This window comes from Charadrius vociferus, unplaced genomic scaffold (assembly GCF_000708025.1).
Source record: "Charadrius vociferus isolate BGI_N301 unplaced genomic scaffold, ASM70802v2 scaffold90, whole genome shotgun sequence".
NCBI classification, from domain to species: domain Eukaryota; kingdom Metazoa; phylum Chordata; class Aves; order Charadriiformes; family Charadriidae; genus Charadrius; species Charadrius vociferus.
Window position 1 is genome coordinate 11,619,922 of NW_009647222.1, and position 17,473 is coordinate 11,637,394.

A 17,473-nucleotide genomic window follows, 5' to 3' on the forward strand; every position below is an offset into this window, starting at 1 on the left:
GGCCGGCCCCGCCTCGGCGGCTGGCTTTGGGGGCGCAAAATCTGGGTGTCGCCCGTGGGCTGCCTCCCTCTCCCTCCCCTGAGCATCCCCACCCGCGCACAAACCCGGGCGTGGGTGCGAAAACCGGCGTGGAGGGGCACGCTTCCTCTCGCTGGAAGCCGGTTCCCATACAGGAATTAGTCCTTTGCTGGGGCAGGGAGATAGAGCGAGTGAGGGGCTCAGCAATACAGTTGTTAATTGCCGCGTTACTTCTCTTAAAGATTGCCTGTAGAGGTTGGTTTGCTTTTTTCCTCACAAAACCCACGGAAGTAGGACTGCAGTTTAGATGACCGTCGTCTCCTCAATGACTACTAACCATCAGGCTAGCGCATCCTACTTGCCGCTTTGAACTAGCAAGCCTTTTTCCTGTTTCCATGCGACCCCAAGAAGTTTCAGCAAAAGAAACTAAACTAGATCATGTCTAAGCTAGCTTGGAGATAGCATCATTTTCAGGGCAAAATCATTTTGTATTTTTGACCCTCACACCCCTGTTATCTTCAGCTAATTGATTTGAAGATGCTGGACTGGGGAAAAATGACAGATTTTCTTTCCTTCAAGTATTAGTTTAACTATTGCTGAAAGCTTAGGCTGAGGACAAGAAGATTTCATGAAGCTTAATAATTCTATGATTTAATAAAAAAAGCACCCTGTAGAATATTAAAATAGGTAATTCTCACATTAGCATTCAGGATTTCACAGTTACTTTAACTTTACAGGCAGAATATATAAAGCTCATTGAACTACTTTAAACAAATACCGCCTTAGTAATGCTAAAAGACTTTGTGAAAATAAGGCACTATTCATAAATACAAAAGCATTGGTAGATGTGGGTTGCTCTTCTAGTGCATAATCCATATTTCTTACTCCTCAAAAATAATCAGCTTTGCAGGTGATGAAAATTGGTTGAAAATTTATTTTTCCAGCAATTGACCTTCTGCTGAAAAAGCTTAACATTCACTCCTCTAAACCCGCAGAAGGAAAGGTCATCTATACCGCACTGCTGCCTGGTCCCCATACTTCCCCATAGCCTTTTGATAAAATGCCTCCTGTGGCAAAATATTTCAAAGGCCCTTTGGACTTCAGCTTTCACAATCCATCTCAAATGCATTTACCCCTGCTCCTTCAACTGGAGAGGCTTTTCCTGCCCCTGGGGAAGAGTACCCAAGTGACCTTCAGAAGTCAACAGTCAGGCTGTGAATTTGTCTGACAGCTGAATCAACAGGAGGTAACTACTGGTGTGCAGTTACTCAAGGGTAACTTGGGTATCAATCTCTTAAAAAAAGGAGATGACAGGCATGAGTTTCACTGGCCGAGGCACAGAGTCTCATTTTATTCCAGACTGCACATCACCCATTCTGTGCCACAAGGGACAGTGCTGTTTGGCTGACCTGGGCTACTACAGCTTGTAGGCCCTTACCGACGGGTGACTCTGTCGCAGCAGGAGGAGCAATCCTCACAGTATGAGGAGGATGTAAATATAAATACTGTAAATGGAAGTATGAGCAACGCCAAAGGGGAGAGGAATTTTAAACTGTCGGTCACAGCTCACATCATCTTCCCTAGAGCTTATTTCCAAGTATAGTGTTCAAAATCAGAACAAATCTCGTGAAATTTCTGGGGAAGGCACACAATGGGGATAATTCCTCTGTGACAGGCTGCTTTATGTGCCTTTCTCTTCTTTCTGTACTGCACAGATAAATCAAGGTAGCTAGTATGCTTGTTACAGGTCCCAAAGACTTAACTACAGGGAAAATCCAGCTGCATTTATCCCAGCCAGCCACTGTCTGGCACTGTTGCTCCGTGCAATGGCAGATGAAGGCCCCATCTAACACTATGAAAATAAAAGCGCAAAAATGTTCCTCGGGGAAAATATACAGAGTATATATAGTTGAAAAAGAGGAAAAGAACTAAAAGAAGAAAAATGAAAACAAGCATACAAGGAGTGGTATCTTATACCTGACCAGGATCTTACGCACAATTTACAGGTATTCTTTACAAATGTCTGTTAAGCATATATACATGTATATATACTACTATATACATATAGTGAGTTGCCCCTCTACTCCGCTCTCGTGAGACCCCACCTGGAGTACTGCATCCAGCTCTGGAGTCCCCAACATAAGAAGGATACGGACCTGCTGGAGCGTGTCCAGAGGAGAGCCACAAGGATGATCCGAGGGCTGGAGCACCTCTCCTATGAGGAGAGGCTGAGAGAGTTGGGGCTGTTCAGCCTGGAGAAGAGAAGGCTCCGGGGAGATCTTATTGCTGCCTTCCAGTACCTAAAGGGGGCCTACAGGAGAGCTGGGGAAGGACTTTTTACTAGGGCATGTAGTGATAGGATGGGGGGGAATGGCTTTAAACTGGAAGAGGGCAGGTTTAGATTAAACGTTAGGAAGAAGTTTCTCACTTTGAGGGTGGTGAGGCACTGGCACAGGTTGCCCAGAGAGGTTGTTGAGGCCCCATCCCTGGAGGTGTTCAAGGCCAGGCTGGACGTGGCCTTGGGCAATCTGGTCTAGTGGGAGGTGTCCCCGCCCATGACAGGGAGGTTGGAACTTGATGATTTTCAAGGTCCCTTCCAACCTAAACCATTCTATGATTCTATGATTCTTTGATATACTACTGTATAGTAGTACATATATATACTACTATATACACTACTAGTCTTTCACATTTCGTATTTATGTTACCAAGCCTTTGCACATGAAGTCTTTTCTTAAATGACTCTCTCTCATTAACCCAGTTCTTTCCCAGGTCTGAGATGTCCATTCTTTCTGAGAGTCTACCAAATCCACTCCCTGCCTCTAGAGCTTTTCTTAAGACACAGGTTGTCCTTCAGTGGGATGCTGAGTCCTGTTCTCAGTCACATGGTCTTTGAGCTTTGATTCAGCAGAAGGGCATGAAACTCATTTAATGGGAGTGGGCAAATTACATGCTGTTTATGCTTTTGGGGCATACATCTGACAAGATGTCCAGCACAGCACCCATTAATGGCAATAGAAAGTTTGCACCAAGATCAAGGTTTGAATCTGTTCTTCGATATTAACTGAACTTTCCATTGCTACTCTTAGTTGTTCTCTCACTTGATATTACGCAAAACAGCATTTGTCCATACCTTTGGTTGTCACTGGTTTCCATTTATCTTCCTTCTCTGTTTTCCATTCCCTATTTCTTTCCCTCTTCTTCTTTCCTCTCTTTTACATCTCATTACCTGGAATATGTTCTACTTCTCAGCGTATCTGTCCTCCTGTAATTCCCAAGCCTGCTAACATTTCGTCAGTTTAATAGACACCAAATTAGATTAATAAGTAACATAGGAGTCCATGCTGAGTTTCTTCATGCATTTCACATTTTCAGGTAAATCATGGATTGAAGATTTTTACTTTTTGTTTCATCAAGGTTGAGAGGCATTGTTCAATCCGTAGAAATGTATAATTAGATACATTTACACATGTCTGGGGTACCAGCATGAAATGGAACTAACAGAATTACTCACTAACTCCTCCCTAAGTGGATATTTACTGGCTTTCTTGCACTGCACTTACTACAATTTTAGATCCTTTTTTCTCTTCTTCATGAACTGGCTTCTTACTCCATTGACTATGTTAGTCTGAAATATTTTCTGCAGAAAAAGGTTCAAAATTCAGCAGTTAAAATGGAATGTGAGTCAGCAATATCATATAACTGCAAAAAAGAGTTAAATACTCTGAATAAACTAGCGTGTTGTATGTACATACTGTATATGAACTAATACTTTTAATCTTTGCAGCAGTGGGAAGCCTAGACTGATGGACGAACTGTGTCTTCTGAGCAGTATACTTCAAGTAGAATATAGATCAACTGCGGGTGACCCAGAGGTGAACAACAGGAAGATGTGTAGAAGACAGGATCCATGAAGCAAAGTTGTTGAATCAGCTGTGTTGGTTTATTGTACAGAAATATGGACTGAGTGGAGAGAGGATAATAGTCTTCCAATGTGCAAAAGCATGTCGCAAAGATGGCAAGCTAAGGAATTGTACGCAGACACAAGGGATAAATGGCTTTGAGTAGCATTTAGACAAAATTAGTTTAAGAATTAGGGAAAATCTTCCCACGATCTAAGATCAGGTTAAGTAAACATCTACAGAAATTGAGCAGTACAGGATCCTATCTCAGGCTACAAGCATCAAGATCCCTTTTAAACATGATGCCTATGATTCTGTGACTCTGCTTTCAAGCACTGTGCTGTGAAAAATCTATTTTCCTTCATAAAGCATTGAGAGATATAAAATAAAACTACCCTGCTTACTCTGAGTTTCAAAAAGCATCTAGCTTCACCAGAGGTTATATAATTTGTATCCAGGAATTCAGAGGAATACCCAAAGCAGTTGTGTCTAGGGTGTATTTCATGACGTGACCCATTTCTTCCTTATCTTGCAGTAGCAAGTGCTTTCACTGGTCCTCACAAAGAAAATTTCTAATAAAAGGAGTCTCCGCACATTTCTAATTAGGTCAGCAATTCAGAGACTTAAGGTTTGAAACTTTAGGTTTTGAAACTGTGAACAACTTCATTCCCTGCTTTGGGTAATGTACTAGAGAGAGAATTAATCTCATTAAACACAAGTCGGCTGTTTGCCTAAGGTGGCCCTACTAAGGCAGCCCAAAGGAATGCAAACTAAATATTGAGTTCAGCAAGGTTTATACTGGAATCATAATAAAATAAATTTAGTCCAGTAATTTAATCTGTCGTCAGTACAATCTTCTACTGTTGTTTTTATGTTACTTCCCTTTTTCTAGGAGCCATTGCAGGTCTCGCAGTCATCAACTACCTATGATGCAACAAAGGAAAATCAGGGCTCAGAAGTAATATTTTTTTTTTTTGGTGATTGATATGCTCCTGTCATGTGTTCTAATCATATTCACAGAAATGTCTAGGTGGGCAAACACCTTTTTAGTTACCTGTGTTTTCAAATGATGAGTACAAAAGATACTATGTTGGGTCTAGATTATACTTACCCTTAAAATCATCTTTTCAAAAGCTAGGTGACTGAATAGTTTTATGTGATATATTAACATTTTTGCTTGCCTATTGTGTGCTGGAATTTTTATAATACTGAAAGGGAAGCTACACACTGTTAAGCAGTCTATAGGAGAGTCTTTTTTCCTGACTAATCTTCTGTTGTAACCTTACTCCATCTGATGCAAAATTTTGGCTGCTATGAGTTGCAAACCAATAAGCATTGATAATCAGCCTGTGAAGACTAAAACTATACCTGATGTTTGGTCCCAGTGAAACTGCATGATTGTAGATTTCAAATATGACTTAGAAATTATCATTTGTATCACAAGAACAAACCTTGAAAACCTTTGCTAAAGCAAACAGCATCCTTGCCTCGGTTCAGATATAACAAGACACACAGAGTGTTTGTCACTAGGGCAGCATCCCAGCGTAGGTAAGGCCAGAGGGACCACAGTGCCAAATTATGGGATGAGGTTGTAGATGGGGAGCATGACACTCTTCTACCAACACTAAGGGGAGATTGCTTCCTTGCAGAAATAAGAGAGAAACATTCTTGCCCTTTAGTTACCAAACAGAAAACTCCACCAGGCCCTACTATAGCCTTTCCACCACTGCAGCTGTCCCCTCATTCAGTGTTAGCTTCATCCCTACAGTGTGTAGCTAAATTGGGAGTCTTGAGTTGCAGGTCCTTTTGATTCCTACTTCAGGTAACCTTCTGCAGAGGTACTTTTTTTTGTAAGAAGCTGGTGCACCTTGGTAAGAATCGTCAAAGGTATACTGTAGGGATACTCATTAAAAAAAAGAAATAGGAGAAATATAGGGGGAAAAAAGCACTAATGGTAAATAAAATGGTTCAATGGTTCTCTCCTCCAATTGAGTCGGATGTCAACATCTGGAACTCTAAGGTCTAGTGAGGTTTCCACTTACCCTGCCTCATTGCTTGACAGTGAGAGAGAATGTACTCATTTCTAATTTGAGTGGTGTGGAGATTACTCACTTCCCATTGGCTTGACCCCAACATGGATGACCTTAACTCTTTTTTCACTTATCAATATATCCCTGGTGATACAGCTTAATTATGGGAATCATCTTTAGCAATTCTTCTTATTGTTTTCAAAGGTGCTACTGATCATCTCTCAGAGATCTGTCATCAGAAGGAACACATGCCTCCGTGGGACCGCCAGCAGACCAGTAAATCATCACTGGATTTAAGCATACAAAAATTTTGTAATTTGACTAATTGCAAGTATAAAAATCTTGTAATTTCACCAGTTGCAAATAACCATATAAAAACCCTGCCCTTTTTCCTTTCCTATTTCTAAACTACATTTCCCAGAAATCTCAGGTCTAGAGTCAAAGTGCACATCCATCTCTTGCAATAACAGCTTTAGCTAGCTGATGCAGTCTCCTGTTAGGGAAACATCCTGATGAACAATAAGACAATAAGTGTACGAAACCATATAATAGCATCTTTTTTTTTTCCCTTCTCATATTAAAGAAAAAAAAAAAACAGATTTCAGCTATCAGTAAGAAACTTTTTAACAGCAGACATATGTTTGGGTCATATTTTATATCTTGTAATTGAGCTTTAAAACATTCATATTTTCCTAAGAATAACTCATTATAGGACTTGATAACCATCTCTGCATAAAAATACAGGATTTTATAGGCCTTATTCATATTGAAATTATTAATTCGTTTTATTGTATACGGCTTACTATTTTGGGATAAATCTGTATTAATGTGTGCCCTCCAGTTTGGAATAAAAGCATCATCTCTTAATTTTATGTATGTTGTTTTTAAAAACTGCTCTGATGATCCATATTTATATACACTTGACAGTACAACATTGCCAGATTTCAAAAGCTAATCACATGCCTTCCAATGCTTGATGTTTTTAAATAGATGAGTTGAGAACCTCTGGATTTTTTTTTTTTTCCATACATGTGAGATGCCAAGAAAAACTCCTAAATATGATTTTTTTTCCCCTCCTCCCAGAAACTATGGCCTTTGAAGAAAAGAAAACACATCTAGAATTGCTATTTTTAAAATTATCCTGTATTTTTAAGTAAATTTAATAATGGGTGTGGGGGGAGGGAGAGTCCAGGCATTAGTTTTGAAAGCACAGGATTGATGATGCTAATGTTGCCAACCTAAACATGAGGACTGGTTTGTTTAGCTTCCTGTCTCTTCCACCCAGCCATCATAAAGGACCATCTACTGCTCTTACCTAGGAGGGACTGCTTTTCATTTAAAGCTACAGTAATGACAGTGCTGAGATATATGTCCATTCATTAGCTTACTTCTTAAGAGTTCAACCTATTGCTAGTGTCTTAAATCTATAAAAAACATGCCCCATTAAAGAGGTTTTCATGATGCCTAGTGAGTAGTTTTATAAGGCTGTGTCCAACTAAGTTTAGCCTTCATTCACCCTTCATCCGTTTTCCAAAAACTCTTCTACACTGATACTTAAATTTGTCTCTTCTACACTGATACTTTAATCTTTGCCTCTATGTTGTCCCACTGTTGTTCTATGATACAGTTGCATTGGATATATTAACTTAGTTATACAGAAATGGCCAGACTTTGGAAATAATCTAGAAAGGTTTGCCACTCTTCCCTTTACAGTTTTCAACGATTCATCAAATAATGTTGTTTGTGTCATGTCCTCCCCCAGGTCACTGAATTATAATGATCACTTATCTACAAATCTTTCCTCCATTTTATTTCTATTACAATAAGCCTCTCTTTCATCAGGATTATCAGCAAAAGCTGCAGGATATTTTATCTGGCTGCAATTCAGCTTCATGTGGGGGTGCTCACATGCACCCTGCGGTATTTTGTGCAGTTATAAGCAATTTATGAGTTGTTTAAAAGTGCATACTTTACTTTTCAGATTTAACTCTTTGCTTAAATCCAGTGCCTGATTAATCTCAGTATAATATTTCTGCAGAGACAACGGTCTAAATCTTAAGTGGGGTTGACTGCCTCCACTCTTTCATCACCTTCATCGGAGTTGAAGGTTCTCAGCACTTTTTTTCAGATGCAGCCCTAACATACCTTACATGCACTACAAAAAATTCTTTCCAAACCAAGCACAGGCCTACTGGGCAAAGGCCCAAAAGGGCAGTAGCTTCCCCATTATGACTTCCTGGCATGACACCTGCACTCCTGTATTGGGGGTTGGACTAGATGACCTTCAAAGGTCCCTTCCAATCTAAACCATTCTATGATTCTATGATTATCTGGAATCATCGTATGGCTGCCACAGCCCCCATCTCTCCTCCCATACAGTGTGCTCCCTGAAAGCTGCAAAGCATGAGGACAGGTTACGTAAGGAAGCATAAAAAACAAATCCTGGGCTGGCAGGTGCTGCACTCCTGTGATACCTACTATCCATGATGGCAAAACCAGTAAAGCATGGAGCAGAAATCAGTTATTTAATGACTTCAGCAAATGAAGTCTCCATGATCTTGCCTTAGTACAAAGTCTTTGACTCTCTGTGGCTTCTAGAATAAATTTCTCTTTCTGCTTTTTTAAAAGAAGGGGGGGAGGGAATAAGTTGTTATGGTTTGAGAGACCCATAACAATTCGTTGTCATTTAGACAATCATTCTATCACCCAATGACCCCTCCCCACCCAGGAAGGGGAATCAGGGGAAAAACAAGGAAAGCCGGGAGCTGATGTATAAACAGATTTAATAGAATAAGATTAGATAATTACCATCTGAGATAATTAACAGCACTAAAGAACCGATATTGATCCCGACACCAATACAGAATATGCAAAGATTATACTCAGCCAATTCTATCAGTAGGAAGCCGTGCACTCCCAGCAGTGGACAGCAAATGTTGGACACTGCGAGCCCTACAGCTTCAGGGGGAGGGGAAGGCCTCAGGAGTCCGGCACCAGGGCACGAAGTTCTCAGGACGGCAGCCATCAAGGGAGAGAGAGAACTTTGCAGCAAAGTTTCTAATTTATAGTGAATGTGATGTTGATGGTATGAAGTAATCCTGTTGGCCAGCTTGGGTCAAGTGCCCAGGTCTTGCTCCTCCTCATCCCCACACCTGGCAAGCTCAAAACCACTGAGACCTTGAGACCCACACACTATAGCTGCTGTAAAGTAAATATTTTCACAAATTCAGACACTGGAGTCTTCTAAAAGTGCAGTTTTCCCAAGTATTAGAATAGAAATTAGTCCAGTGTCACTCAAACCAGGACATAAGTATAGGTGCCACTGTGCATGTACCTGTGCACCTGTACCTGTGCCTCCAGAAAAATGAAAAATTGGTGCATCTTTGGAGAAAATATAAACAGTTCCTGTAGGATGGACAGATTTCACACCAGGGTAAAAATGAAATTCTTCCAGTCCTCTTTGGGTGCAGACAATGACTTTTTTCTACATGTTCCTACATAAGTTAGCAAATTGGAGACTAACTTTGTGACCTTTACATGATACTATTATATAAACATTAATAATGAATGCTACTGGTGCTAGTACGAAACGGTGAAGCAATATCATCCATCTGTCCATGGAGATTTTTTATATAAAAGAGTAGCTGTAAAGTAGCTATGTTCACTCATAGAGTCCTAAACAAAGAAAATGCATCAATATAAATCTAATGTAATTCACACCAGGAAAGGTCTTGATATGGTCTCTGTGTATATGACAATGCATGTAAGTCGATGATAATTCTTCCTATTTGTAATGGCTGTCTATTGTCTGGTCTAGCTGGAGAACAAACAGCCAAGAATCTAGGAATCTTGACTGCTACGCTGTCTCGTTTCCTCCATTAATCTATTAGACATCATCCTCCTCCTCAAGATGGCACTGCAACACAGAATTGCTGATTACCAACCTTAAATGATTAGTCCCCAACATCCTTTCAAATCCAGAGCAGAGCCCCAAAATCTACTACCACTCTGTAGGGCCTTCCTCACCACTTCACTTTTTGTCTCCAGGGTCTCTGGCTACAGGAGAGTTTTACGCTGAGTAAATTATTCCCTCTAAATTGATAGAAAGCTTTTTTCACAGAATCATTATGGGCTTATTTGTGTGCGTGCTGGAGGTAATATGGTCTTTTGCCTTTTGCTCTTTGATTGGTATAATAGGGATCTTTCATACAACAGTTAATTGTCAACGCTATTGTCTACTGAGACTCCATGAGCCGTAAACTGAGAATGTATTTATTGCTTTTACCAAACACAGGCTCTTGGCTAAATGTTTCCTTATTATGTTTTTTCACTCCATTTTTTCTTCTTTTAGAAGGTCATAACTTGGTTTGATTCTACAGGCGATGTCCCACTTTGTCTACAGACAATATCTCTCACAATCAATGGGGCATAAAGGTAACGGGGGAAACACCTCTTGTGGCTGACAACTGTAGGTGTTCATTTACTTTTGGCAATTAAAAAAAACCAACATGCAATTTTCTAGAACTTCCTTTGTAAATTTCCTACTTTTGTGTGGGTACGTTTCCTTTGTAACGTGGAAACCAAATCTTAATTGCCTGTCATTCCTTAGAACTGCGTTGTGTCAGCTCTTGTAGAGATTGGTCTATTAATAAATCTTACTTTTTGGTCTCATAATACAGAGCAATCTGTTTTCTATATGTAGCATAAGTATACGCTTGGGAAGAATTTGATATAGGACAATAAGTATTCAAAGGCCTTTAAGGGTGACTCTTATACCTACTTACACATTGACAAAAAAAGACTGTAAGAGAACAGAAAATGTAAGGTAGTAATTTCCAGAGAAATTGGGAAAGAACAGTGATATAAGAGAAAAATGGTGTGCAGAAGAGAGTCATCACGCAGTGATAAGAGAAGATATGTGTTAATGGGAATAGGAGTGAAGGGAAAATTTTGGAACCAAACAAAAGAGTTTTGGTAAAACAAACCATTGTATTAAAAATATACAAGAAATACAGCATTTCTTTGGTATTTCTAAGAATTTGTTTCTAACTCAACAACTATATTTTGAAAATAAAAATGAAAGCTGGGTTCAAAAGTGTAATGCTACAGCATATGTAGTATTTCTGGAATGCACAAGACCTTGTTTCTGCCAGTAATCTCCCTGGCTATTGCTACCTTTTTGAATAATCTCCCTCAGACTTCTCTCCTTCAGACTACTGTGGCTTTTCTGATGGTCTTCCTTGTAGATGCTTACAGACCAACTCAGTTCCAGTTGTTTTAAATGTATTACATTGTTTGTATGTCACAGCATCCTGCTGCTGATGTAGTGAAATAATGCAAGCCTTACCCATAGAAATCTAACAATTGGCAAGTGGGTGCCTTCTGCCTTCTAATTCTTTGTCACAAGTTACTTCAGCTAGTCATTGTTCACATAGTTTGTCACAACAGTAAGGAAATGTGAGTATACTGAATTTTACATGCTTAGTTCTAGTCTTTGCTGAATCATTGGCCTACTGAATGACTGACTTTATGTGAGTCATTTCCATCCCTGTGCCTCCTGCCTCAGTGAGGAGGTTCACGCTAGTTCCTTCTGTACGTGCTTTGCTGTCTGCTCACAGTGCTATGAAAGACAGCAGTGATATTACTAGTGATGCAAAACCTAAACGGATCACAGTCGCTTTGGATGATACAAAAGAAGCAATAACAAAGCCAAAGGATATAAATATACCACCTTCTTCAGATGTTTGAGCCAGTTTTGCTGAATGGGAAATGCCAAAAAAGGTGAGCTAGACCTTGGTCTTCATGGCTTACAAAAAGCAACAGGGTTGTTTTGATGTTATTACTGACAAGATTGTTAACACTTTCTTACATAAAGGGCAGGGTATTGGCCACTCTTCCCCAATTTGTAATGAAGGCACTTCTGAAGATGTCATCTGTAGATGCTAGTGACCACATCAGTTGTTGCTCCTCATAGGGAATATTGCTGGTGGTGTTCTCACCTAAGAGGCCTTCTTTTCTTTATCTGTTTGACTACTGATATGGGTGAAACAGGGAAAAATTACTATTTCTTCCCAGGGACAGAAACAAATAAGGAGATCGGGATTATCTTGTCAAAGACACCATACGTAACTTGTGAGATACACTGATACTCCCTGAATCACTCTTGGCTTGTTCAGGGAATTTTGTGGAAGTACAAGGCCTCTGCTTTCAGTGGCCATTTCTACTCCCTTCATAAACACTGGATACAAAAACAATGATTTCCCTATCTTTGCTAAGAGCACTGAAGTTTCCAGAGACACTGGAACAGGCTACCTAGAGAGGTGGTCAATGCTGCATGCCTGTCAGTGTTTAGGAGGCATTTAGACAATGCCCTTAACAACACACTTTAACTTTTGGTGAGCTCTGAAGTAGTCAGGCAGTTGGACTAGATGATCATTGAAGGTCCCTTCCAATTGAAATATTCTATTCTATTCTATTCTATTCTATTCTATTCTATTCTATTCTATTCTATTCTATTCTTCAATATGCAAATGGTCTGTATGAAAAAATACTTTCTTTTTCCAGTTACTTAGAGAAAATGGAAGACTAGATTGAATCAGACTCAATTCAACCGAGATAATGGTGATACTGGTATATAGATATATCTAAGAGGAAACAATTCAGGATGATAAAGGCATACCATTTATGCAGAAACAATTCTCACACAGTGTTTTTGTTGCACGAAGCACAAAATATTAAAACAACATATATACTAAACAAGTTTCCTTGGACCATAAGATATACAGAGAACCCTTCATTTCACTCAGGACTCAACTCGAAATCACTGCTTCAAGAGTAAACCATTACTAAGAGGTAAGAACATGAGAATGGATACACAGTGTCAAAACACACTCAGGTTTATGCACCGTTCTGGGTTGTGGTGTTGTTTTTTCTTTCTTTTTTTTTTCATTTAAGTGTGATTAATTGAATAAAAACTTCACACACAGAATTCTAATGGCATAAGACAAACCTCCAGCTATGTAAATCTCAGGTACTCATTTAAAGGAGCTCACTTGTATTTCTTTTGATTGGTCTACAACTTTCCATTTCTCTTCCTCCAGTCATTATTGTTTTACCGCTCTCTGTGTTCTGCATCTGCTTTTACAAGATGCTACTGACCACACAAACCAAATTTAATATCCTCTATTTGGATTCCTACCAAACCACAAGACCATATATTCTATTTTTTTTTTTCGCTAATTTTTTCTGTCTCTCATTTTTTCTTTTATGTAATTATCAGTCTCATAAGAACAAGCCCAACTCTTTCTGTGGTGCTGCACTAATGTAACTGAAACTCAGATTTACCCCTTAGAAATTGAAACTCGGTTTCTTCTGTTGATACTAATAATAATTTTTCCATAGACTTCCTCATTCTCCCACTATTGTTTTATGTTACAGCAGAATATTATCCTAATTCAATCATTTTTCAACCAATCTAATATAGCCCAAAAGTGGATTAGCCAGCAGGCACTGGTAGACTGCACATCCATCAGTTGACAGCTACAAAATCACTGGATAATTAAATCCAGAGAGAGATCCAGAAAGGGAAGGGAAGGAACAATTCATTTGTCTCCTACTTCTCCATCTGTTGCTGTTCACTCCATACAATTGAAGATCAGCTCCTTGGCCTTTCGTCTTCCAGCAACCCAAAGCTGGAAGTGGCCTCCACCCCTGGGGCAGGAGAAACAATGCTTTGAGAAACTGAATGCGACATAAGGGAGAAGAGGAGATGTCTGATCCCCCCACCCCCTTTTGTCCCTAGGCAGGAAGTTTCTTCAGAAGTCACACCAATGCTAGAATATCTACAAAGGATTTGCACCGTGATGGCTATGTTGATGTAACTACAGCACAGCATGCAACCCTATGGCTTGCAAGTCCTGAGTGTGGGCATTCTGTAAACCATCTGTAAACTGTCCTAAAAGCAGGACAATATATGATACCTTATTGTTATAGTGAAGTAAATAAAATGTCATAATTCCATTACTAAGTGCTGATGGTTTTCTCCTTTGTGTGCTTTTTTATGATGGGCTATTTTTCCTTCTTCACATTTCATCATGTTTTGACAAAATAAGGGGGTGAATCAGATTTTTTTGGTGAGCTTAATTTCTCTCTTTCTCTCTCCCCTCCTTTCCTATCGCAAGTAAATGTCACCAGAAGATCCAAGCATGGGGGTTCTCTGGTCGTGATTTCTTTTAATCACGTTCCTTTTCTAAGCAGTTTTTCTTGGACTGCAGAAGTTACCTTCAGAACAAAGAAGGAACTCGAACTTGTACATTCTGTTCATAACAGGATGTCTTCCTTCAAGCTGGCTGAAAGCCACTATGCTAATACCAATGCTAATACTGATTAGTATGAGTGTTAGTATTTCTGTTCTTTGAGAAGGCTATTTACTCTTTGTAAATAGTAAATTTCTATTTATCATAAATATTTTCTATACCATTTTCTATATAACTAATTGCATTACAATGTTCACCTAACTGAATGTGACTGGTTATAAAATGTGTAGACTTTTCCCCTGCTGTACCGGTATCCCCCATGCTGTCTTTTCCTTCTGACGTTGTCAGAACTGCCACACTGTAAATGCTGCTTAATCACCACTCTTGTCAGTGAGCTAAAAAAATAAAATGTCAATGAAAGTAAGGGGTCCATTTCTCCTTTTGGATATCTGCCAGCTGATTAGTTGCGGGGGAGGGGGAAAGGTGGTTATGGTTTGGGTTTTCCTTTTCCTACTTTAAGGAGTGGCTGTTGAAGGAGGCTTGAGGAAGCTACTTTGGTAGGGAGAAGCAAAAAGGTTTTGTTAGTTGCTGTGTGTGCAAGAGACAGGCACTGCAGCGCATTTTTGTCAGTCTGAAATAAAACAGCTTTTCTAATGGCGTGGACCCCTCCCTGCTGCCCAGAGGGTGCCTCAAACAATTGGAGTAGAATGGGAATTCCGGAGAGGGGGGTGAAAGATGAAAGAGTCACGAGGCCTTCAAAGGACTCGGGCTGCCCATTCCATCCTGTCCTAACATTTTAAAATAATCCTCTGGTATTTAAAATAAACCTAATTTTCTTCTCCTTGGACCATGCATAAAGTAACATTACTCTTTAACTCTTCAGATCCAGCTTTTTTGACAGAGGCATACAACAACTCCCTTTCTCCAACTCCAAAAGGGCATTTTGTAGCGTACAGCTTTATTTCTTTAACTGATTGAAGGGACCAATCTGGATGGAGCAGCACCCAAAACCAGGCCAATCCACAAATCTTGACTTTTTAACTTGTCGCATCTCAAAGCCAGAAGCACCAAAGTAATCGACAGCTTGGAAGCCACCCTTGAAACAGGGGATGTCCACCTTCCCACCGCTGCCTCACTCAAGATGGCGCCAAGGATGGCCCCAGGGTGGGATGGTGGCAGCCTGGCATGTCTCCACCGCTCCCTGCCCTCAGCCTCGCTGTTTTCAGGGACTTAAGCTCAGCTCCACATCAAAATATATTCGTCTGAAGGATCAGGACAAGGCCTTTCATAACTAATTATAGTTCTACTGGAATAAGTTGTACTAAAGACCCAATGTCACTGGTGTATCTGGAAACTACGCAAGTGTAACTGTCAGCTTTAAATGAGGGATTGCTAATTGAAGTATCTAAGTGTGATTGCAACTGCAAAAATTTTTTGAGATGTAAACGGTGCTCACTGTCGCTGCTATTTTGTGGTACTTATGACAGCATCATCTATTAAATGGTGCAGCATTTCTGTACAGAAGTTGAGCTTCTCCACGTTACAGCCTGCCACTGATAGATTTGTGTGCTTTGGCACCCAAACCGAGACACTCGACGCCATGTCAGTGTCTGAGCACGAGCCAGGTAAGTAGAAATGGGGAAGCTAAATAAAGCGCCATGACGCCGTATAATGAACACAGCACCTTCCAGGAGGAGACAGATCCTTGGAGGCAGCAAGTGGCACCCCTGTCTGGGGCCAGCTCAGCTGTACAAAATTGTGGAATTAAGGGTCTTCCTCCTGCCTCTTGCTTTGAGTTCTGTCTTCCCAATCCCAAACAGCCTCTGACCTCCCCACTTCTTCATGGCAAAGGATGCGGTACGTCTTTTTGTGCACATCACTGCAAAAGGAAGAGGACAATGAGCACTCAGTCCTGCTGGAGGGCATCCATAGAACAGAACTAGAACTAGAACTAGAACTAGAACAGAACAGAACAGAATAGAATAGAATAGAATAGAATAGAATAGAATAGAATAGAATAGAATAGAATAGAATAGAATAGAATAGAATAGAATAGCAGCACTACATCTATCCATACCTCCAGGGATGGCGACTCAAGCACTTCCCCATGGAGCCTGTTCCAATGTTTGATAACTCTTTCAGTGATGAAATTTTTCCTAATATCCATCCTAAACCTCCCCTGGTGCAACTTGAGGCCATTTCCTCTTGTCCTATCACTTGCTATTTGGGAGAAGAGACCAACCCCCACATCTCTACAACCTCCTTTCAGGTAGTTGTAGAGGGCAATAAGGTCTCCCTTTGGCCTCCTTTTCTCCAGGCTAAACGACCCCAGTTCCCTCAGCCTCTTCTCGTAGGACAGCTAGCTGTCCCAGCTGGCCACAGCGGTGCTGCCATGGTTGGCGTTCCTCAGTTCAAGCCAGGCACGAATCCATCCACCCCTTTTTACTTCCACGAAATCCCAAACCATCATCATACCTTAAAATAGTATTTCAGTGCATGAACACAGTGTCAGCAACACTGTACATAGTATCAGCTGATCTTTGCTTTTTAAAAGTAAACTTAGAATATAGCCTTGATTACCTGCATAATTAATCCCTGTTCACAGGAATTTGCATGCCTGAATAATTAAAGAATTAGGGCCTTAAAATGAAAAGCAAGCAAAGCCTGCTTTTTTGTACTTGAAAAGCTTCAGCGGCAATCATGATAGTTCACAGCACATAAATAATTCAAACTGAGCTTCCTCACTTTTTTTTTTTTTCTTGCAGAAATCCTCTTAGTGCTTCCTAATTAAATGAAAATATTTTATAAGCCATCATTTTGTGACATCACAAGAATATTTCAAACTCTGGATTAGACAAGCTGGATTTATGTTTTCGGTATTTGCATTCTGACGTTCCGAGCCATTTAATGGAACTATAAACCACCACAAAGCGGTGATGAAACAGGCACGTGCTTTTAAAATGAAAAAAACCCCAAAAAACTATGCTGTGCTCATCAGATGAGTTTAACTCAACTTTTAATTCTACATGGCAGCTCAGCACTTTGGCCTGCCAATAAAAATTGTCAAAATCCTGACAAAAACTACACAAACAGCAGGTGTGTTTGTGCGTGGGGAATATATATTGTAGGATGCTCAATCAGTTTTTGAAAGATGATTCCCCCCCGCACACACAAAATTATTAAATTTTCCATTTTTAACAGTAACAGCTTCCCTCCCCTTGCTCTAATCACCCCGGCCCGCGCCCCTGCCGGCGGGGCGGGGCGGGGC